We start from the raw sequence: 18004 nt of genomic DNA, 5'->3' as shown, positions 1-18004 counted from the left end.
ATTTAGGTGAGCTCGGATTTTTTTTATTATTAATTACTCTTTCTATCTGTATTTGTTCTTTCTATTTTGACTTTTTTAACGCTATTTAAATTACGAAGAAAAAAAATAAATAGCAGAGAAAAATAGTATAACGATTTTTTATTTAGTCCGTACATTTTATATTTTATGTAACAATAATATGGTATCCTAATTGCTAAACTAATAATTTAGTAATCATGTGTTGGTCAATTAAGCACCAAAGAAGGTGCCTGAAATATAGGCATATAGCCTTTGCTAAGGGACCCATATGGGTTGATGTCATCCTAAAGTGGGGTCCTAATTTGGCCGTCATCGGCACTGTCGACGGAAGTGATCAAGAACTTTTGTGATTAAAAACTACTAATTACAAATTGGAAATGATAATCTTAAGTATTATAATTTATAATTTGATTTCTTTTGAGATTCATTCCTTTTCAGGTTTGAAGTTTTCCAATGAAAAGTAGTCCCTTACTATCTTAACAAAGTGTGAAAGTGTAGGATAATTTTTTAAATATGGATTATTATTTATTATTCCTTTTTTTCAAAATTGATTTTGCACACCAAGTATATACAAGTTATAAAAATAAAGAGATAAACTTGATTGTCCAAATCATACATAACTGTCATTTCATTATAAAGTTGACTTATTTCTTTTTCGTCGAATGAATTAACAAATTCATATCAATCAATTGTATGTGATTTGAGATAACTAATCTTATTGTATATTGTTATATGGCCATATGTATACAAGATTTACCTTTTTTGTAGAGTTATGCGAATTCGATAAAAGTGTAATGATGGGAAGAATTATTGTTGACATTATTGTTACATGTAAGGATTGAACACCTTATCTAAGAATCGGAAGGTCTACGGCTCTCCGTGATTGGTTATAAGAATGTTGAGTATGAACCTTAGGTTTGTAATTTGTATTGTAAAGTAGTTGGGGGATGCAAAAGATTGGATTGGCTGTTATTATTTGTCCAGCTCCTTTGATACTTATATAATTTTATTGTCTTATTATTATTATTTGGGTCTACAATTTTAAAGATGAATAAGACCATGGATGATGACTTGTAACATTAATTGATGCAAAAATATTCCCCACTTTTAAGAATATTTGTCAAAATTATCAAAAGATAAAGTAATGTCACACACCAATGATCATTGAAATCTTTTGAAATAACTTTACCTTATTTTATACTCCATATATTTAAAAAATCAAAACTTGGAACGTTTTGGTAAAAGGCAAAACTAGCTCCATATTTTTGCAACATAAAAAGACATAAGATATACAACCTCCATATATTTAAGACCAATTTTTTTTTCATGATCTTCAAGGTACAATTTTTTTTTTTTTTTTTTTTGACAGGTTCGATATACAGTTTTTACAATTGATAAATTTAAGAAACAAATCTAACAAGTTTTGCATAATCAGATAGACCTTTTATTAAGGGCGTGTTCGGCAAAATATAGCTGTGAAGGTAGCTGTAGTTGTGGAGGTAACTGTTAGCTGTGTAGGTAGCTGTTAGCTGTCAACAAGCTGTTAGTTGTGAAGATAAATAATTTAGATATGAGTGTTCGGTAAAGTAGTGGTTGACTAGCTTGTTACATATAAAAATCAATATTTTATTTTTAAAACCATAGATTAATTTTTCAACAGCTACTTGAAAAGGTACCTCTAATCTCAAAAGCTAATCTTTCTAACTTTTCACAAAAGCTACCTCTACCACTAAAAGTTACCCTAACCACTACTTTGTCAAACACTCACATTTTTTGATAAGTAGTAGTTTGACTTGGTCAAACCACTAAAAGCTACTCAAAAGCTAATGCCGGACACGCCCTAAGACTAGAATAGACCCGGTCTACAATAACTTATTGTAGACCCAACCTTCTAGTATACCATACGAATGTGATTATATCATACGAAATGTGATTATATTATTACAAAAGTGATTATATCATCTTGAAACTATTATGTAAATGTATCACTCAAAAAGTGAATTTATCATTATAAAAAGTATCAAATAGTAAATTACATCATTCAAAAGATGATTTTTAAATTTTATCATCCTAAAGATAATTATATAATCTCATTAAATGGTTTAACATGAGATCAAAATATGACTCACAAAAAGATAACTATATCATCTAAAAAAGTGATTATATCATCCAGAATGTGATTATATTATTTGTAAGTGTCAAATTTTGGGTCTACAATAATTTATTGTAGACCGGGTCCATACAAGACCAATTGTAGACCTTTTTCCGTGTCAAAAAAAAAAAATATAGAACATTTTCATTTGTCATAAAAAAACATTTGTCTTCCCAAACAACTAATTTTGTCATAGTGGTGCTAAAATTTTTATGTGTATATAAATTAATAATTCTAAGTAACTCGAGTTAGTTATTGCTCGGATGCTTATTAGCAATTAGTCTAAGGTGCACCCTTGTGCACCTTAAATAGGTGTAACAACGTAACCCAAAAGCCTAATTACACACAACCCAATTAAAAAAAGCCCTAAAACTAAAAACACGAAAACTGCAATACACCCACCCACACCCAATAAACCCACCCACACCTAATAAATATAACGTCATTTCCAAACTCAAAAATCTTCTTCTTCTATATGATTTTCTCTCTCCTCTTTTTCACTTTCTCTCTCCTCTATTTCATTCTTTCACTAAAAAACTGCAAAAACTTCAATGGACATTAGAAAAGAGATGCAAAATCAAAAGGATCCTCCCCAAAAAGGCAATGTTATGTAAATTTCACTTAATTTTGTTTGAATTTATATGATTATCACTTAATTTTGTTTGAATATTGTTCAAAATTTATTACTGGAATTGTCAAAAAAATTAGTGAAATCAAACGGATATTTTGTGTTCACATTTCGAAATGCATATGTTTATATTTTGAATTCTTATGTTCATATTTTGAATTCGTTTGTAAACTTTCTGAAATGCTTATATTCACTTTCTAAATTCATATGTTCATATTTTTTATGTATATGTTCACCTTCTGAAATGCTTAATTATGTTCATACGCATTCAAAAATGAACCAATGCATATGTTCATATTTTGAATTCATAGGTTCATATTTTTAATACTTATGAATTATGATGCATATGTTTCATAATCATATTATTTTTATTTCTTCAATTTTTTATGTTCATAATAAAATGCCTTATGTTCATAATAATATTTTATATGTTCATAATGTAAATATTCATAGTAAATATTTGTTGTTCTCATTAAGTTTGTTTATGCATATCTTCTCTCTCTTAAATGCATATGATCATATTTTTTTACGCATATGTTCACCTTTTAAATGGTTATATTCACTTTAAGGAAACCAATGCTTACGTTCATATTTTGAATTGTTATGTTTACTTTCTTAAATGCATATGTTCATATGTTTTATGCTTATGTTCACTTTCTGAAAAGCTAATGTTCACATTTAAGGGAACCTATGCATACGTTCATATTTTGCATGATTATGTAATTATGTTCATTGATAAAAAAAAAAATGCAGAAAATCAAATGAAATTCATACACAAATGAAATTGATCGAAGCTATAAAAAAAAAAAAAAAAAAAAAAAAAAAAAAAAAAAAAAACTATTCATATGAATTCAAAAATCAAATAAACAACCAATTCCATATTGTAAGTAACATATTTTATCGTTAAATCGAAAAAACGAGAAAAATAGAAAAAAAAAAACAAAAAAAAACAGAGGAAAAAGGAATTAAAGAAGGAAGGAGAAAAAATAGAGTATAATTTGTAAATTCAAAGATTCATATATACCTTAATCAATCGAAATTAAGGCACAAAATCGTAATTCACACAAAAATTCATACTTAATAACTACTTTCATGTTGTAAGAAACAAATTCGATAAAAAAAAGTGTAGAAAAAGGGGGAAAATAAAAAAAAAATAAAAAAAAAAAACAGAGGAGAGAGAAAATAAAAAAAATGAAGGAGAAAAATAAAGGGAAGAAACCTAATGTTCACTTTCTGAAAAGCTAATGTTCATATTGTGTTGTTGTTACACCTATTTCTAGGTGCATGAGTGTGCACCTAAGAATATGTGGCTTATTAGTATCATACATTAATATAAACTAGCTTTTTGGCCTGTTTAATGCACGGGTTGTTATTTGGGTTAATTATTTTCATATGTAGGTATGCTTTATTTCTATAACTTAAAAGGAAAACATAAAAAAGAGTGAGGATAGAACTGTGAAAGAAGATGAAGGAATTTAGTTAGATATATATACATAAAGATTGTGGGATATGAAATGACATATTAATTAAAATTATATTTAAAGTCTATGAGATGAAAACAAAAATTATTATAATTTATATATTTATGTATTACGTAGCTTTTTTGAGCAATTTCCCACAATAATGTTAGAATAAAAATAAGTTCCCTTTGTGCGTCGATTTGGAAACCAATTCCCTAGATACCGTTCATGTAGGTTCGGTGTTGGGTGTGATTTTTTTTTTCACCTTAAAACCACTAATGACAATAGCGGTTATAGGAATATAGCTTTAAAACCGCTACTATCATTAGCGGTTTCAGAAAAGAGACTGCCTATTTCAATAAACAGGTCTCTTTTCTTCCTTAACCTTTTTTTTAAAAAGTAAGGAGGCAAAGAGACCCGTCAATAAAAAGGAGGTCTATTTTCTGAAACCATGTCTTAGCCAATAACATGAAAGAGAACGCCCACATTATTACTGTTTAGCACAAAGAGACCTAATTTCATTAATATTGTTAGCAGTTTTAATCCAAACCAAATACCAATCCTACATGGACGGTATTTTGGGAATTTATTTTTAAATGGGTGCATAGTGGGAATTTGTTTTTGTTTTAACATTATTGAGGGAAATCGCTCAGTTAGTTTTTTTTTTTTTTTTTTTTTTTTTTTTTTGAATAGATATAATGTGTAGTTGTGTATTAATTAATTGAACTTTACTTTATTATGGTGGAAATGAAACACTTTACTTAATTGAATTTGCAAGTTGTAGAATGCATAAAGACTTAAATATAAATATTAAGGGAGGTGACATGTGCCATATGGGCCGGGGTAATGAGTGACTTATATATGATGCCACGTGTCATTTGAAAAAGTTGTGGTTTGTGTTTTTAAATACTAAGTATAGATATAGATATAGATATAGATATAGATTTAACTCAGTCTCAACCCTCAACGTTTATTTTGTTCAATTTATGTTCAAGTATTAACCAATAACAATATTAGATGAAGATTAAATTACTTAAATGTTAGGAAAAGTTGATGGGAATAATCCAAGCTTTGGGACGTCCGCAAAATATAATCTCGCCTTTATACCCAAAATTTTCCTAATGGTCCCAACCGGTCATGTAACTTGTTATAACAAGTTACCAAACACGTGTCAACTTGCATTGTGATTGGTCAAAGAAAATAATAATAAAAAAATTTTAAAAATTTTAATTTTTTTAAGGAAAAAAAAAATTAATTGAATAATTGAAAAAACCACCCACCAACCCCAACCACCCTCCCTACCACTACTACAAAAAGCGTGTTTTTTGGACGCTTTTTAGGCCTTTTTTCGACGCTAAAAAGCGTCGAAAAATTATTTCTCGACGCTATAAAAAAGCGTCGCAAATCCATGAGTCGAAAATTTTTCGAGGACACAAAAAAGCGTACGAACGTCGAAAATTACGTATTTCGCGCATTATCCCAAATGTATGTAGTTTTTTAGCGACGTTTTTTCCTGTCCACATAATCAAATTTAGCGACACTTTTTGTTGTCTTGCGTTTATTCGTGTCAGCCTATGGTATGGCGGGAAAGTCTTTGAAATTTAAAAATGTGCAATTATGTAGACATTAAAAAGCGTCTAGATTTATTTTTTCAGCTTTTTTTTTCTTTTATCAAATTATTATCATCATACATACATTATAATTGGGATATTTATCATAAATTAAATTAATTAATAACATTAAAATAAAAATAAACAAAAATTCTATATAACTAGATTAAAAAAAAAACAATAATTAATCAACAATAAAAAGAGTACGTAGTTAATTACCAAATTTAGAAAAGAAAACATCAACACATTACAATCATTAAAAAAAAAAATGGTCGCATATTATAGTATGTAGCTTGTCCCTAAATAAATACATCACTAATATAAGACTAAAAACCAAAATAGATAGATGATGGCCACATTGATCGATATAGTCGCTTGTTGATGCTCAAGTGTCCCGGCCTATTCTTTTGTTGCACCTACATTGCCTTTTCCAATCTTCAAAAAAAAAAAAAAAAAAATACAAAGTATAAATTAGTCTAAATCATTTTTTACCAGAGCAACCACCATTACACATATGAATAACTTGATCACAATCAGTTCATACTTCATATAGATATATGTACATCAGCTTTGTTTGAATTCATCTCACTTTCATTTTACTTGTCTTATTTATTCATCCATCTTTTATGAGAAATTTTGTATTTTTTTTTTTTTTGTAAAAATTAGAGCAAGTAAAATCATCAGACCTCAACAATCACATAACAAATTCAAAATAGGGGAGGTAACAACTCTAACAACAAAGGCATTTTTATCCCCAAACTTCAGCCATAATAAAGCTCATAGTCAAATTGATGATAGCTAAAAGCAAACTAACAAAAGCAAACAGCAACAACACTTAAGAACAACAAACATCAATGCATCATAGTTGAATGTAAGGTTATTTGTAAGGTTATTTGTGGGGTTGAATGTAAAGCATTATCAAAGGCAATAATGCAATAAGGCAATAATGCAACATATCGCTAGTGTGAATAGCAGTGAGACAAAGCATCCCTTCTTCGAAAATAAACGAAGGTACACATTATAGGAGTCACCAACTTAGTCCACCCTTGTCTATGCATTTTTCATGAAATTTTCTAAGAAAAATCAAAGCCATAAGAAGCTCTACACAAGGGCAGAAAAGCAAGCAGAGATAAAAGGATTTTCTTACAACACCATGATAACACATAAGAATTTGCAGCCATTCTAGCAGGTTAAAAGTAATCTATTCTAGCAGGTTGTGTTAGATCATTTTTCTGATGCGTTACATGGCTCAAATTAGTTGTTTGTATGGCTATTTTAGTGAATGTATGTGCTGCTGTAAATATTAATCCGGTTTGTGTGGCTGTTATAGTGAATGTATGTGTGGCTGTAGTTGCTCGTGGCTGGTGTTGCACTTTGCTGCTGCTGCTGTTGTTGTTGTTGCTGCATGATGTTTTGGTTCTGCTGCTGCTGATGTCTGCTCTTGATGCTCATTTTGCTCTGCTCCTGCTGATGTATCCTCCTGATGCTGATGTTGCTATGCCCCTGCTGATGTATCCTCCTGATGCTGATGTTGCTATGCCCCTGCTATTGTGGTTATGCTCCCATTGTAATTTTTTTTTCTTGTATGTTTTATTAAAGTGTAAAACATTATAGCTATTTATTAATGAAAATATCTGAGTTTTTATATGTGCAAGTCTTTGTATTTAATGGAAAAAAATGCAAAACTTATTTTATTTTTTGGCGTAAAAGGCACTGGTTCAGAGGCAAAACGGGTACCCTTTACTTCACTTCCATTACTCATCACCAAAGTTTGAGAATCTATTATCAATTGAACACCTTATTAATTCCATTACTCATCACCAAAGTTTGAGAATCAATATCCAATATCAGAAATTTGATATCCAATACATAACTCACAAGTCACGCAACAACATATTGGTGCTATTATTCCATCATATGTTATAATTAGCTTTCCTCCAAAAAGTGGCTCTAAATGTTACTTAATTCAATCTTTACAGCAAGCTGCAGGGGAGCTTTACAGCAAGTAGCAGGGGAGCAGAGCAGACAAGTAGTATAAAAGCAGCAGGGGAGCAGGACAAGCAGTAGCAGGGGAGCAGGGCACACACACACACACACACACACATCACAAGCAAGCATTCACACAAGCTCTAAATGTTACCTGATGTTTTGCCTTTCCTAAGAATTCGGATGCTTTGTTTAGAAGACCCGGAGATGCATGGTGGTGTTCCCAATGGGTGGGAACGAATGGATCAGATTTAGAAATGGAGACTCAATGGATTCTCTTCGAAGTTCCTGAGCTTAAGTCCAGATCAGCTCAGCAGATAAAGATACAACACATCACTTCATTATATCTCAAATCACTAAAGATTCATAATAATTCGTTGTCATACCCTTTTACCAGATGCAAAAAGAAAAGACACAACCAACACATGAAACTATTTGATTAGGAAAATTTGGAGTGACTTGATCTTTGTCAAGGAAGTTCCACTACAACCTTAATACAGTATGAAACTACAGGGTCTATGGACGCTCATTAAACAAACCAATACATTCTTGGAAAAGTTACACGAAGAAAAGATATAACATTCCTTAACATTGCCATTTCCAGTTAAAACTAGAAACTAACAAGATCAGACCGCCTAAAACTGACAGTAGAGTATGTCCCTCAACAAACCACAAGCCTGGACAATGCATATATTGGACATGATGAAATTGTATAACTTACAGAATTTGTCTATGCTATGCTTCCATAGTTGGTCTCCAATTTGGTAGAAGCTCTAACAAGGAAAATAAAATAAAAATTGAGCTTTAATAACAAGCTTACCTTGAGAAGGCCACTGGTTCAAATTGCAGATTTCATCATGAAGCGGGCCAATGTAGAAAGACTCCTTTGGGTAACCTGCAATCAAATAAGGTAAGTTGCTAAGTCTTCAAAATTCCTTGCAGTTTTGTACACAAAATAAGGTGATTCGACAATTAAAAGAGCAAATAGATAAGATGATGGATCAACAAAACCTTTGGTTTTTAAAGAAGTATCCAACTTCTTAGAATATAAAGTTGTATATCCCCTGAATTCCTTTCTAGCAAAAATTAAACAATCAAATCAGCTTCTCATATCAAAGTCAAAATTTTAAAACACAATAAGAATTATGATCATGACCTTATTCACAAATGAGCCAAGATAAACATATATCGGTATATCCTTCTTTATAATCCATTCAATTACAATAGCAAACTTTACTAGCAAAATAAGATATAGTAGCAACAAGCATGAAACAAAAATAACACGTACCAAAACATGCACTTACAAACAAAAACCTGAAGTCCTCAACCAAGCATGCATCAAATTGGCTTCGACAATTAGAAGCTTCTAAACCAGATAAATCTAGTCAGTAATCAACACTACAAACAATCAACTAAAATAAATCTGCTTTGGATCCTTGACATCAGGCAACAAAGGACCATTTCTAAAATAATCCGATGCTATTTGCTACCCTTTTCACTCCCAATATTCTTTTGTCCTGCCTGGGAAGATCAAAATGCTATGAATTAGCTCAGATAATTAACCAAACATAGATTTTTCCTCAAAAAAAAAAAAAAAGTAACTAAACATAGATATTAAAGGACAGAAACGAGAGATTAAGGGATGAAGAAGAACAATCAGAGATAAAGGTGTAAGAATGCTAAGCAATTAGAACCCTAAATTAAAGTGAAATACCCACAAAGTATTTCTCAAAGAATTGCAATTAGACCCAAAATTGGGGAAAAAAAAACATGAATTTCTAAGTCTGACCAAAATCAGCAACCAAACACGACATACAAAAAATCCCTAGATTCCAATACAATGGCTTTCTACTACTATAAAATAACTATAAATTCAATGCTATTTCACAACAATTAAATGTAACAAATTAATTCTGAACGGTATTATAGCACAAAATCCTGAAAATAGTCATTCACCTTGTACCAATTTCATCTATCAACATATATTAGCCACTCACTAATTCTATTCAATAGCCACTGACTTAACCTAACCACCAGGAATTTTCATATTCTAATACGATTAGAAAACCAAATGCCATCCAACCCATTAATTTCTTCTATCCCTAAAATCAACCTAACGAGACGTAATGTGATAATCCTCAAGTCAGCTAAGTTACATGCTACAAAAGTTTTTTAAAAAGCCATGCTTTCTAATCATGCATTCACAACAACAGATTCAATAACATGCATAATCAAGATTTATGTTAATCAATTCACGATATATCAACCGAAAACTAACCGTGCATACAAGCCTATATCTTTCCAAGATCACTGGTGGGAGTGACCAAAACACGAACACCTTTTCCAGCCATAGTCAAAATTCCGACAGTATTCTCCGAATTAGACTACACGAAATCAATCAATATCATCAAAACCCATCAAGTAATATCCACAATTAACTACCAAATTCATGAAAAAAACACCATTGATAACAAATTCAACCCCCAAATTGTAAATTAGGTTTTAAAAGAAGTGAAGAGAGAGAAAGAAAACCTGAGTTTTAGCGCCGCAGATGAGATTAACAGCATCAGAAAGAGCTTGAAATCTGGTGGGCGAGTAATCACCATTACGCATCCACTCTGAATTATCGATGCAGATCATAGTCGCCTGAAAATTCCAATAAAAAAAGGGGGAATAAAAGAATGTCAGTAAAATTGAAAACCCTAATTTTGAAATTGTTTTAGGAAGCAATTCAATATGAGATTGAGTAGAAGGCAAAACCTCGAGCACCATGATTGAGAATAGGAGAGAAAATCCAGAAATTGAAAGATCGAAGAAGAGGATTTTAGTGACGAAGGAGTTTTATTGATGAACAAGAACGAACATAAAATTTGTGTTGATGTGCTGAGATCTAAGAGTTAGAGAGAGAGAGAAAAAGAGAGTTAAGCGTGTGGTACTTTGGGTATATTCGTGGGTATAAGCCGGTTTATGACATTTCTTTTTTTTTTCTTTTTTTTTCCTTGGGTTGCTTTGAGTCACGTGCAAATCATACGAATTTGTCGACGCTTTTTCTTGTCAAGAACTAATTCGACACATAAAAGCGTCGAAAATAAGCGGGAATTTATTTTTACGTGGACACCCATACACTGCGTCGAACCAATAGCGTCCAAAAAATAAGGGATTTGTAGTAGTGTACCACCCATTCCCGCCAGCATTGCTACCGGAGTCCCTTGCCCCACATGTCAACTGCTTAGACTGCCTCCCCCAACGTCGACGCCCCCGCTCCCCCTCCCCCAAACCACCAACCTCCCTTCCACCATCACGAAAACCCATTAAAACCAACCATTCCCAACCCTCGAAAACCCTTCTCCGCCTCGATCCCAACTCCCCTCCCCTCCCCTTCCCCTGTTTCGATTCTGGCAGCTCTCTCCTTCCCCGTCCTCCCTCCCCTTTCCCTGATCTATTGGTTGCTCCGATTCATATTGTGGCCTCCTTCCCCTTTCCTTGATCTGATGGTTGCAATCCCAACCAGCCACAATTGATCGCCAAATTGCGATGCAGCCACGGTTGATTGCCGAATTACGAGCTCCAATCTGATGGGTTTCTCCGATCTGTATTGCGGTGCGGGGGCTGGTGGAAGGGGTGGTTGGCTGACTGCCTTTTTTTTAATTTAAAATTTTAGACAAATTGTATGGTGACACGTGTACTTTAAACCCAAAAAAGATTATCATTTTAACGGTAACCGGTCACTTAAGACCATCAGGAGCGGATAAGATATAAAGGTGGGATTATTTATTAAAAATATCCCAAAGGTGGAATCATTTTTCGCGGACGCCTCAAAGGTGGGATTATTCTCGATAATTTTTCCTAAATTTTACTTTATAATAATTTGATGGAATGTAATAAGTTTAGTTTGGATTAATAAAAGCTACTCAAGTTCAATTTTATAACTCAAAAACTTTTGTATTCATGCGATGTATAGTAATAAGGTAACTTTTGCTGAATTTATGGTAACTTTTACATTTTTTTGTATAACTTTTATCAATAAAACATAAATAACTTTTATTTATATTAGGGTGTAACTTATTTTTTTTTTATTTTTTTTTTTTTGAAAACACGTTTAGTACCAATTTTATTAATCAATGGACAATTTGTCCATTAGAACTAAAGATGGGCACGGGCCGTGCCGGCACGCGGGCGGCACGGGCCCGGCACGAATCCGGCACGGCCCGGCACGGGCACGGTGGCCGGCACGGCACGGCACGGCGGCACGCCGGCGTGCCGTGGGCCGTGCCGTGAACAACTTTTTTGGGACCGGCACGGGCACGGCCCGTGGCACGGCGGGCGGCACGGTGGCCGGCACGTGGGCCGGCACGCCGGCACGACCCGCCGGCACGGCACGTGGCACGGCCCGGCACGGCTAGGCACGGCCCGGCACGGCCAGGCACGGCACGGCACGGCACGGCCCGTGCCACTAGCCGTTGGAATATGGCCGTTTATGGCCGTTTTCCAACAGCTATAAACGGCCATATTTTCCACCCCATTTCCCACCCAAATCCCCTATAAATACCTCATATTTTCCTCCAAAATTTTCACAATTCATCAACTCATCTCTTCTCTCTTATTCTCTAATTTTCTTACTCCCAAATTCTCAATTCTCAAATTCCTAAAAAACATACAATCTTCCTCTCTTTTGTGAAAAGAAAAAAAAAATTCCTACTCTCTTATAAATTTTACATTTTTAATATTATTAGTCTACTACCAAAAAAAAAAAAAAAAATTGTTATATTTACATTCGGGAAATTAAAATTTCGGGAAATTATAAATTCGAGAAATTATAAATTTGGGAAAGCATTGAAGCGTCATTGTAAGATCTAACTCAACTTTTTTTAATTTGTTATTGTTATTGTTATTATTATTGTTATTATTATTATTATTATTATTATTATTATTATTATTATTATTATTATTATTATTATTATTATTATTATTATTATTATTAATTTATTATTATTATTATTATTATTATTATTGTATACTTAGAACTACTTAATTATATAAAAACTACTTTCTATTTTAATTGTGGGTTATTTGGATTGTTGAAATCTGTCTAAGGCGGGATTTGGGCTCTGGACAACGTCGCTCCTAACCTCTCCTACCTGGGATCTCATTGATTTAGATAATCTACTATTATTATAATTATTTTTGAAAATTTATTTTATATAAAAACTACTTACTTATTAATTCTCATTGATCTCATTGTTGTTAATTGTTACTTTGTTATTGTTAGTTGTGTTATTATCATCAATTAATCATGGCATCAAACCCGAACGTTTCCTCCTCCTCTAGAAAAGCCAAGTCAGCACGTAGGGAACCACCAAACCCAAACACTTCAATGTCTATGCCCCCCCCTAACATGCCCTTTCCCTCTTCTAACATGCCCTTTCCAAACACTTCCACCCCTTTCTTTCATCCCCAAAACATGGGAGGGCAAGAACAAATGGATGATATGGCTCCTTGGACCCAATTTCAACAAACCCAATATCAACAATATGAATTTCCTTTTCCTCCTCCTCCTTCCCAAGGTAGCCAAACACAAGCTTCCGGGTCGAGTGAACCATCCACTCACATGCCCAACACCCAAAATCCTAACATATTAGAGTGGTGTACCGAAGAGGATTTTGCTCAAACCAAAAGAAAGAGTGAAGTTTGGGCACATTATCAATTAAGTAAAGATGGAAAAAAATGCAAGTGTCGGACTTGTGGTAAAATTTTCTCGGCCGATACCAAGGGAGGGACGGGACACCTTAGTAGACATACAAAAAAATGTGGTGGACCATCTAGTGATCCAACCCAACCTAAAATTTCTCAATTCCATCCACAAGGTTTCATTTACAATTACGAGAGAGATAGGGATGAACTTGGGAGAATGATTGTACATGCAGAACAACCTTTTCTTTTCGCCGAAAATGATGCCTTCAACAACTATATTAACCGAGCACTACAACCAAAACACAAAAAAATCTCCCGAAAAACCGTCCGATCTGCTGCCATGAAGACTTATCTAGAGTACAAATTAAGATTAGTAAATGAATTAGCTAATCTTCCTAGTAGAGTTTCTTTAACCGCCGATGCATGGGATGGTGGGTACGGACTTCACTATTTATGTGTTACTTGTCATTGGTTAGATAATGAGTGGATGTTACAAAAACGCATCATTCATTTCAAAATGCTTGAATACCCTCATACCGGTCTTAACATTGCACATCATTTAATGGAAGCCATTGATGCATATAGTCTTAGGGATAAAATCATGTCTATGACTTTCGATAATGCAACTTCTATGACATATAGTGCGAATTTGGTCAAATCCCAATTGCACGATGTTATATTAAATGGAGATGCACTTCATGTTAGATGCATTTGTCATGTTCTTAACTTGTGTGTGAAGGATGGAACACAAGCAATTGGTCCATTTTATCACAAAATACGGAGTGCTATTTGCACTATTAATAGCTCTAACATGAGATGGCAAGAATGGAAAGGTTTTTGCAGGCAACAACGGATTAAAACCATAAAAATAGCACCGGATTGTCCAACTAGGTGGAACTCCACCTATGAAATGTTGAGTCGGGCAATCGAGTACAAGGTTCATTTAACACTTTTTTATAATATGAAATATCCACAAAATGCTTTACTTGAAGATGATTGGGCTAATTGTGAAAAATATATGCAGTTTTTACAATTACTATATGGTATGACACATTGTTTTTCTTCTGTATATAATCCTTGTGCTCATTCTTTTCTTAGCAATGCATGTTTACTTGCACAACTTTTTGCGGAACACCGATCAGAACATGTTTATCGTGGATATCTTCCATCCATGGAGGATAAATGGCGTAAATATTACACCGATATTCCTATGATTTATATTTTTGCTTCCATTTTAGATCCTAGACAAAAATATGATGGCACCTTTTTATTAATTGATATTTATTATAGTAACATGAATTTTGAAGATGATGTTGAAACTTTTAAGAATAAGGTGACAGATGAGTTTTTTAATTTATATAATGTTTATGAAAGTAAATATGGAACCGTGTCTCGATTTGCCCCTTCTCAAACATCCAAAAATGTAAGTAAACGGACCAAAGGTTTATTTGCACAAGCTGCTAACTTGATGTCTAAGTATTCAGGTACAGAATCATCATCATCTAGGAGAACTCAAAGCGATGTTTCGGAGTTGCAAATGTACTTAAGTTACGACTTCATGAAAGGCATGGACGATGAAGAGAAGTTTGGCCTCGACATCCTCGATTGGTGGAAATCACAAGCCGTGAAACATCCAATTTTGTCGTCAATGGCTCGTGATATTTTTGCTATCCAAGTCTCCTCCGTTGCTTCCGAAAGAGCTTTTAGTGCGTCGGGAAGAGTTCTAGACGATAGAAGAACAAGACTAAAACCCGAAACACTTGAAATGTGTGTTTGCTTCAAGGATTGGTTGGATGCCGAAACTCGTTCTCAAGATCGTACTTATGCACAAAACGACGACGATGAAGGAACGTCGACTTCTTTTAGTTCTCAATCCACTCAATTGGCGGATGAACTTGAACCTCTAGGAGACGAAGACGAAGATGAAGATGAAGACGGAGGCGAAGACGAAGACGACCAATAATAATTACATGATTACATATTTACATTATACACTATTGTATTCTTTTTGTATTATCGAACTTCGTATTCCGTATAATAAATGAAGTTATTCAATATTCATACACTATTGTACGATTTTTAATTATCATTACTTATTTTGTAATTTTGTATTATTGAATTATCGTATATTCGTACCGGCTAGTCGGCTACCGTCATATAATAAAATAAGTTATTCTTCAATTTTTTGTGTTTTCGGATTATCGCACTAGTATTTTTTTTTTTATTATATGCATTTTTGTTTTTAATTCGTTTTTTTTAACATTTATTTTTTTTTTTTTAAGAAAAAAAAAAAAAAAAAAAAAAAATTAAAAACGGCACGGTTTGGCCCGCGGCCCGGCACGGCACGGCCCGCTAGGCACGTGGGCCGTGCCGTGCCGTGGGCTGGGGTGTGCCAATCCCAGGCACGGCACGGCACGGCACGCCGCGGAGCCGGCACGGCACGGCACGGCACGGGCACCACCCCGGCACGGCCAGGCACGGCCCGCGGCGGCACGGGCACGGCCCGTGCCCATCTTTAATTAGAACATAAGGAGAAATATCAGGAGGGCACATATTCTCCCAAACTTATGTATAGTGTCTAACTTTTGATCATTTTAAGGTAACTTTGTAGCGGATTGTACATCCGATTTTTTAAAATTAGCTTAGTTTAAATCAGTATTGCTTGGTGTATAATTGGTATATACTTTTTCTTAAAAAAAAAAATGGTATATAATTGGGAAAAAAATTATTTTTATCTTTTTGGAGGGGGCAGTATCTTTTTTTCTTTTTTAATTTTACTTTTATAAGGTGACGGAAATGGGTTTAGTGCATATTATTCCATTGAGAGTAGGTCCATGAGCATAAAAGTAGAATTCTCCCTCCAAGGAATCAATCAAATTCATATTTATCAGATTATCATATTTAAATGGCCATTTTATTAACATATAATCTCACGTTTCAATTCACTTGTAATTAACAAAAAAAAAAAACAAAGAATAATAAATTGGAGCTTACAACATGATTACTAAAAGTCTAGAACTATCGTTTTTGGAATATACAAGTAAGATTTTAAGAGAACTTAGAATGAATAGAATCATTATGGAGGATCATGCAAGTTATTGACTTTTGATTAAGGACAAATTAATTCACTTTTTATTTTTTGAATAATTAATTAGAATTTCCTTATCATACATAAAATAAACTAAGTTTAATAATTGGTTTGAAATTAATCAAAAATATATATTTATGGTAGAAGATTTAGCATCTTTTAAAGAGCGAGATAAAGTAAAACAACAATTATTAAAGCAGGCTGAAGCTGATGCTACGCTTGGCTTAGCACGGCAAACCGGCCATCATATAGTAAAATGAGCTTCTCTTATCCCTTTGTCATCAAACTATTGTCAATTTTGAGTTCTCTGATTTTATTAATCCAATATTTATGGTTTCAATTTAATGAAAATTCTTTCTATTGGAATGTTTTTCGGAGGAAGTCACCGTCAATAATGGCTTGCGTTCCATTTAAACATTACAAATTACTCAAATTGGTATTTTTTTTAGTGCATTGTTAATAGGAAAATTTGTCAAAAATAAACAAATGTTTGCTCGATCTTTCCAAAATAAGCAAATCTTTTGATTAACCCACAGTAAGTAGATCTTTATGGGGTATTTTCTCAAAATAAGTCATGACCGGTTTCTTTTAAGTGTAACCGGTTGTTTGGGTTGCTTATGCCACATGTCATTGTGCGGTTGCCTTATTTTAAAAAATTTTATTTAAATGTATTATTTTAATTAATTTTGTATTTTTTTTTAAAAAAAAAAAACACTTCTTCAAGATAAAAAAACTTAATTTTTTAGATACCTCCGGGGGATGTGGTTTGTGCGGCGGCTGGCGGGGATGGGGGTGGAGCGCTGCTATGTGGTGGGTTTTTTTTTAATATAATTTAATTCATTATCAAAATATAAAATAAGAAAAAAATAATAATTAGAATTAGGAAAAAAAAAAGTGACCTATTTGGTAGGTTGTAGGTCACCTGACTTATTTATAGAAAATACCCAATAAAGGTCAACTTACTCTGGTTTAATCAAAAGGTTTGCTTATTTTGGAAAGACCGAGCAAAGATTTGCTTATTTTTGACAAATTTTCCTTGTTACTATTCGTAGGTTTATTATAAAGAAGAAAATTTTGCAAAAAAAACCTCCTTATAAAAGCTTTTTTTTTTTTTTAGAAAACCTCCTTATAATTTTTTTTTTTTTTTTTACGAAGTCATACTCTCTCCGTCCCTAAAATACATTCCTATTTTTCTTTATCATGTGAAGAATAAATGCTAGAAGTAGGAATGTAATTTAGGGACAGAGAGAGTACCTTAATCAATATTTTTTTTTTTTGTAAAGTCATACCTTATGCCGGAAAATAGAGTCAAACCCTATTTTTTGGTTACTACCCTAACATCGCCCACGAAACCGCCCCCTCTCTAGCCCC

At 33.2% G+C, this 18004-nt stretch overlaps 1 long non-coding RNA gene across 3 annotated transcripts; it reads right to left on the bottom strand.

The window, feature by feature from the left end:
• Positions 1-5893: 5893 nt before the first annotated feature.
• LOC145558950 (uncharacterized) lies at positions 5894-11061 on the bottom strand. Of its 3 annotated transcripts, XR_014092645.1 has the most exons (7): positions 10615-11061; positions 10387-10500; positions 10133-10238; positions 8866-8930; positions 8675-8749; positions 8009-8142; positions 5894-6303 (listed from the first exon to the last, which is right to left on the bottom strand). It is a non-coding gene; the product is annotated as an uncharacterized LOC145558950 (long non-coding RNA). The 3 variants fall into 3 exon arrangements; XR_014092642.1 differs by having other exon boundaries at positions 8009-8749; positions 8866-9375; XR_014092633.1 differs by having other exon boundaries at positions 5895-6303; positions 8009-8749.
• Between the last annotated feature and the right edge of the window lie 6943 nt (positions 11062-18004).

The sequence above is a fragment of the Chenopodium album genome, chromosome 1, assembly GCF_948465745.1.
Source record: "Chenopodium album chromosome 1, dcCheAlbu1.1, whole genome shotgun sequence".
NCBI lineage: Eukaryota > Viridiplantae > Streptophyta > Magnoliopsida > Caryophyllales > Amaranthaceae > Chenopodium > Chenopodium album.
Note: the sequence above shows the minus strand (reverse complement) of the source record. Positions and strands in the feature narration are given on the sequence as shown.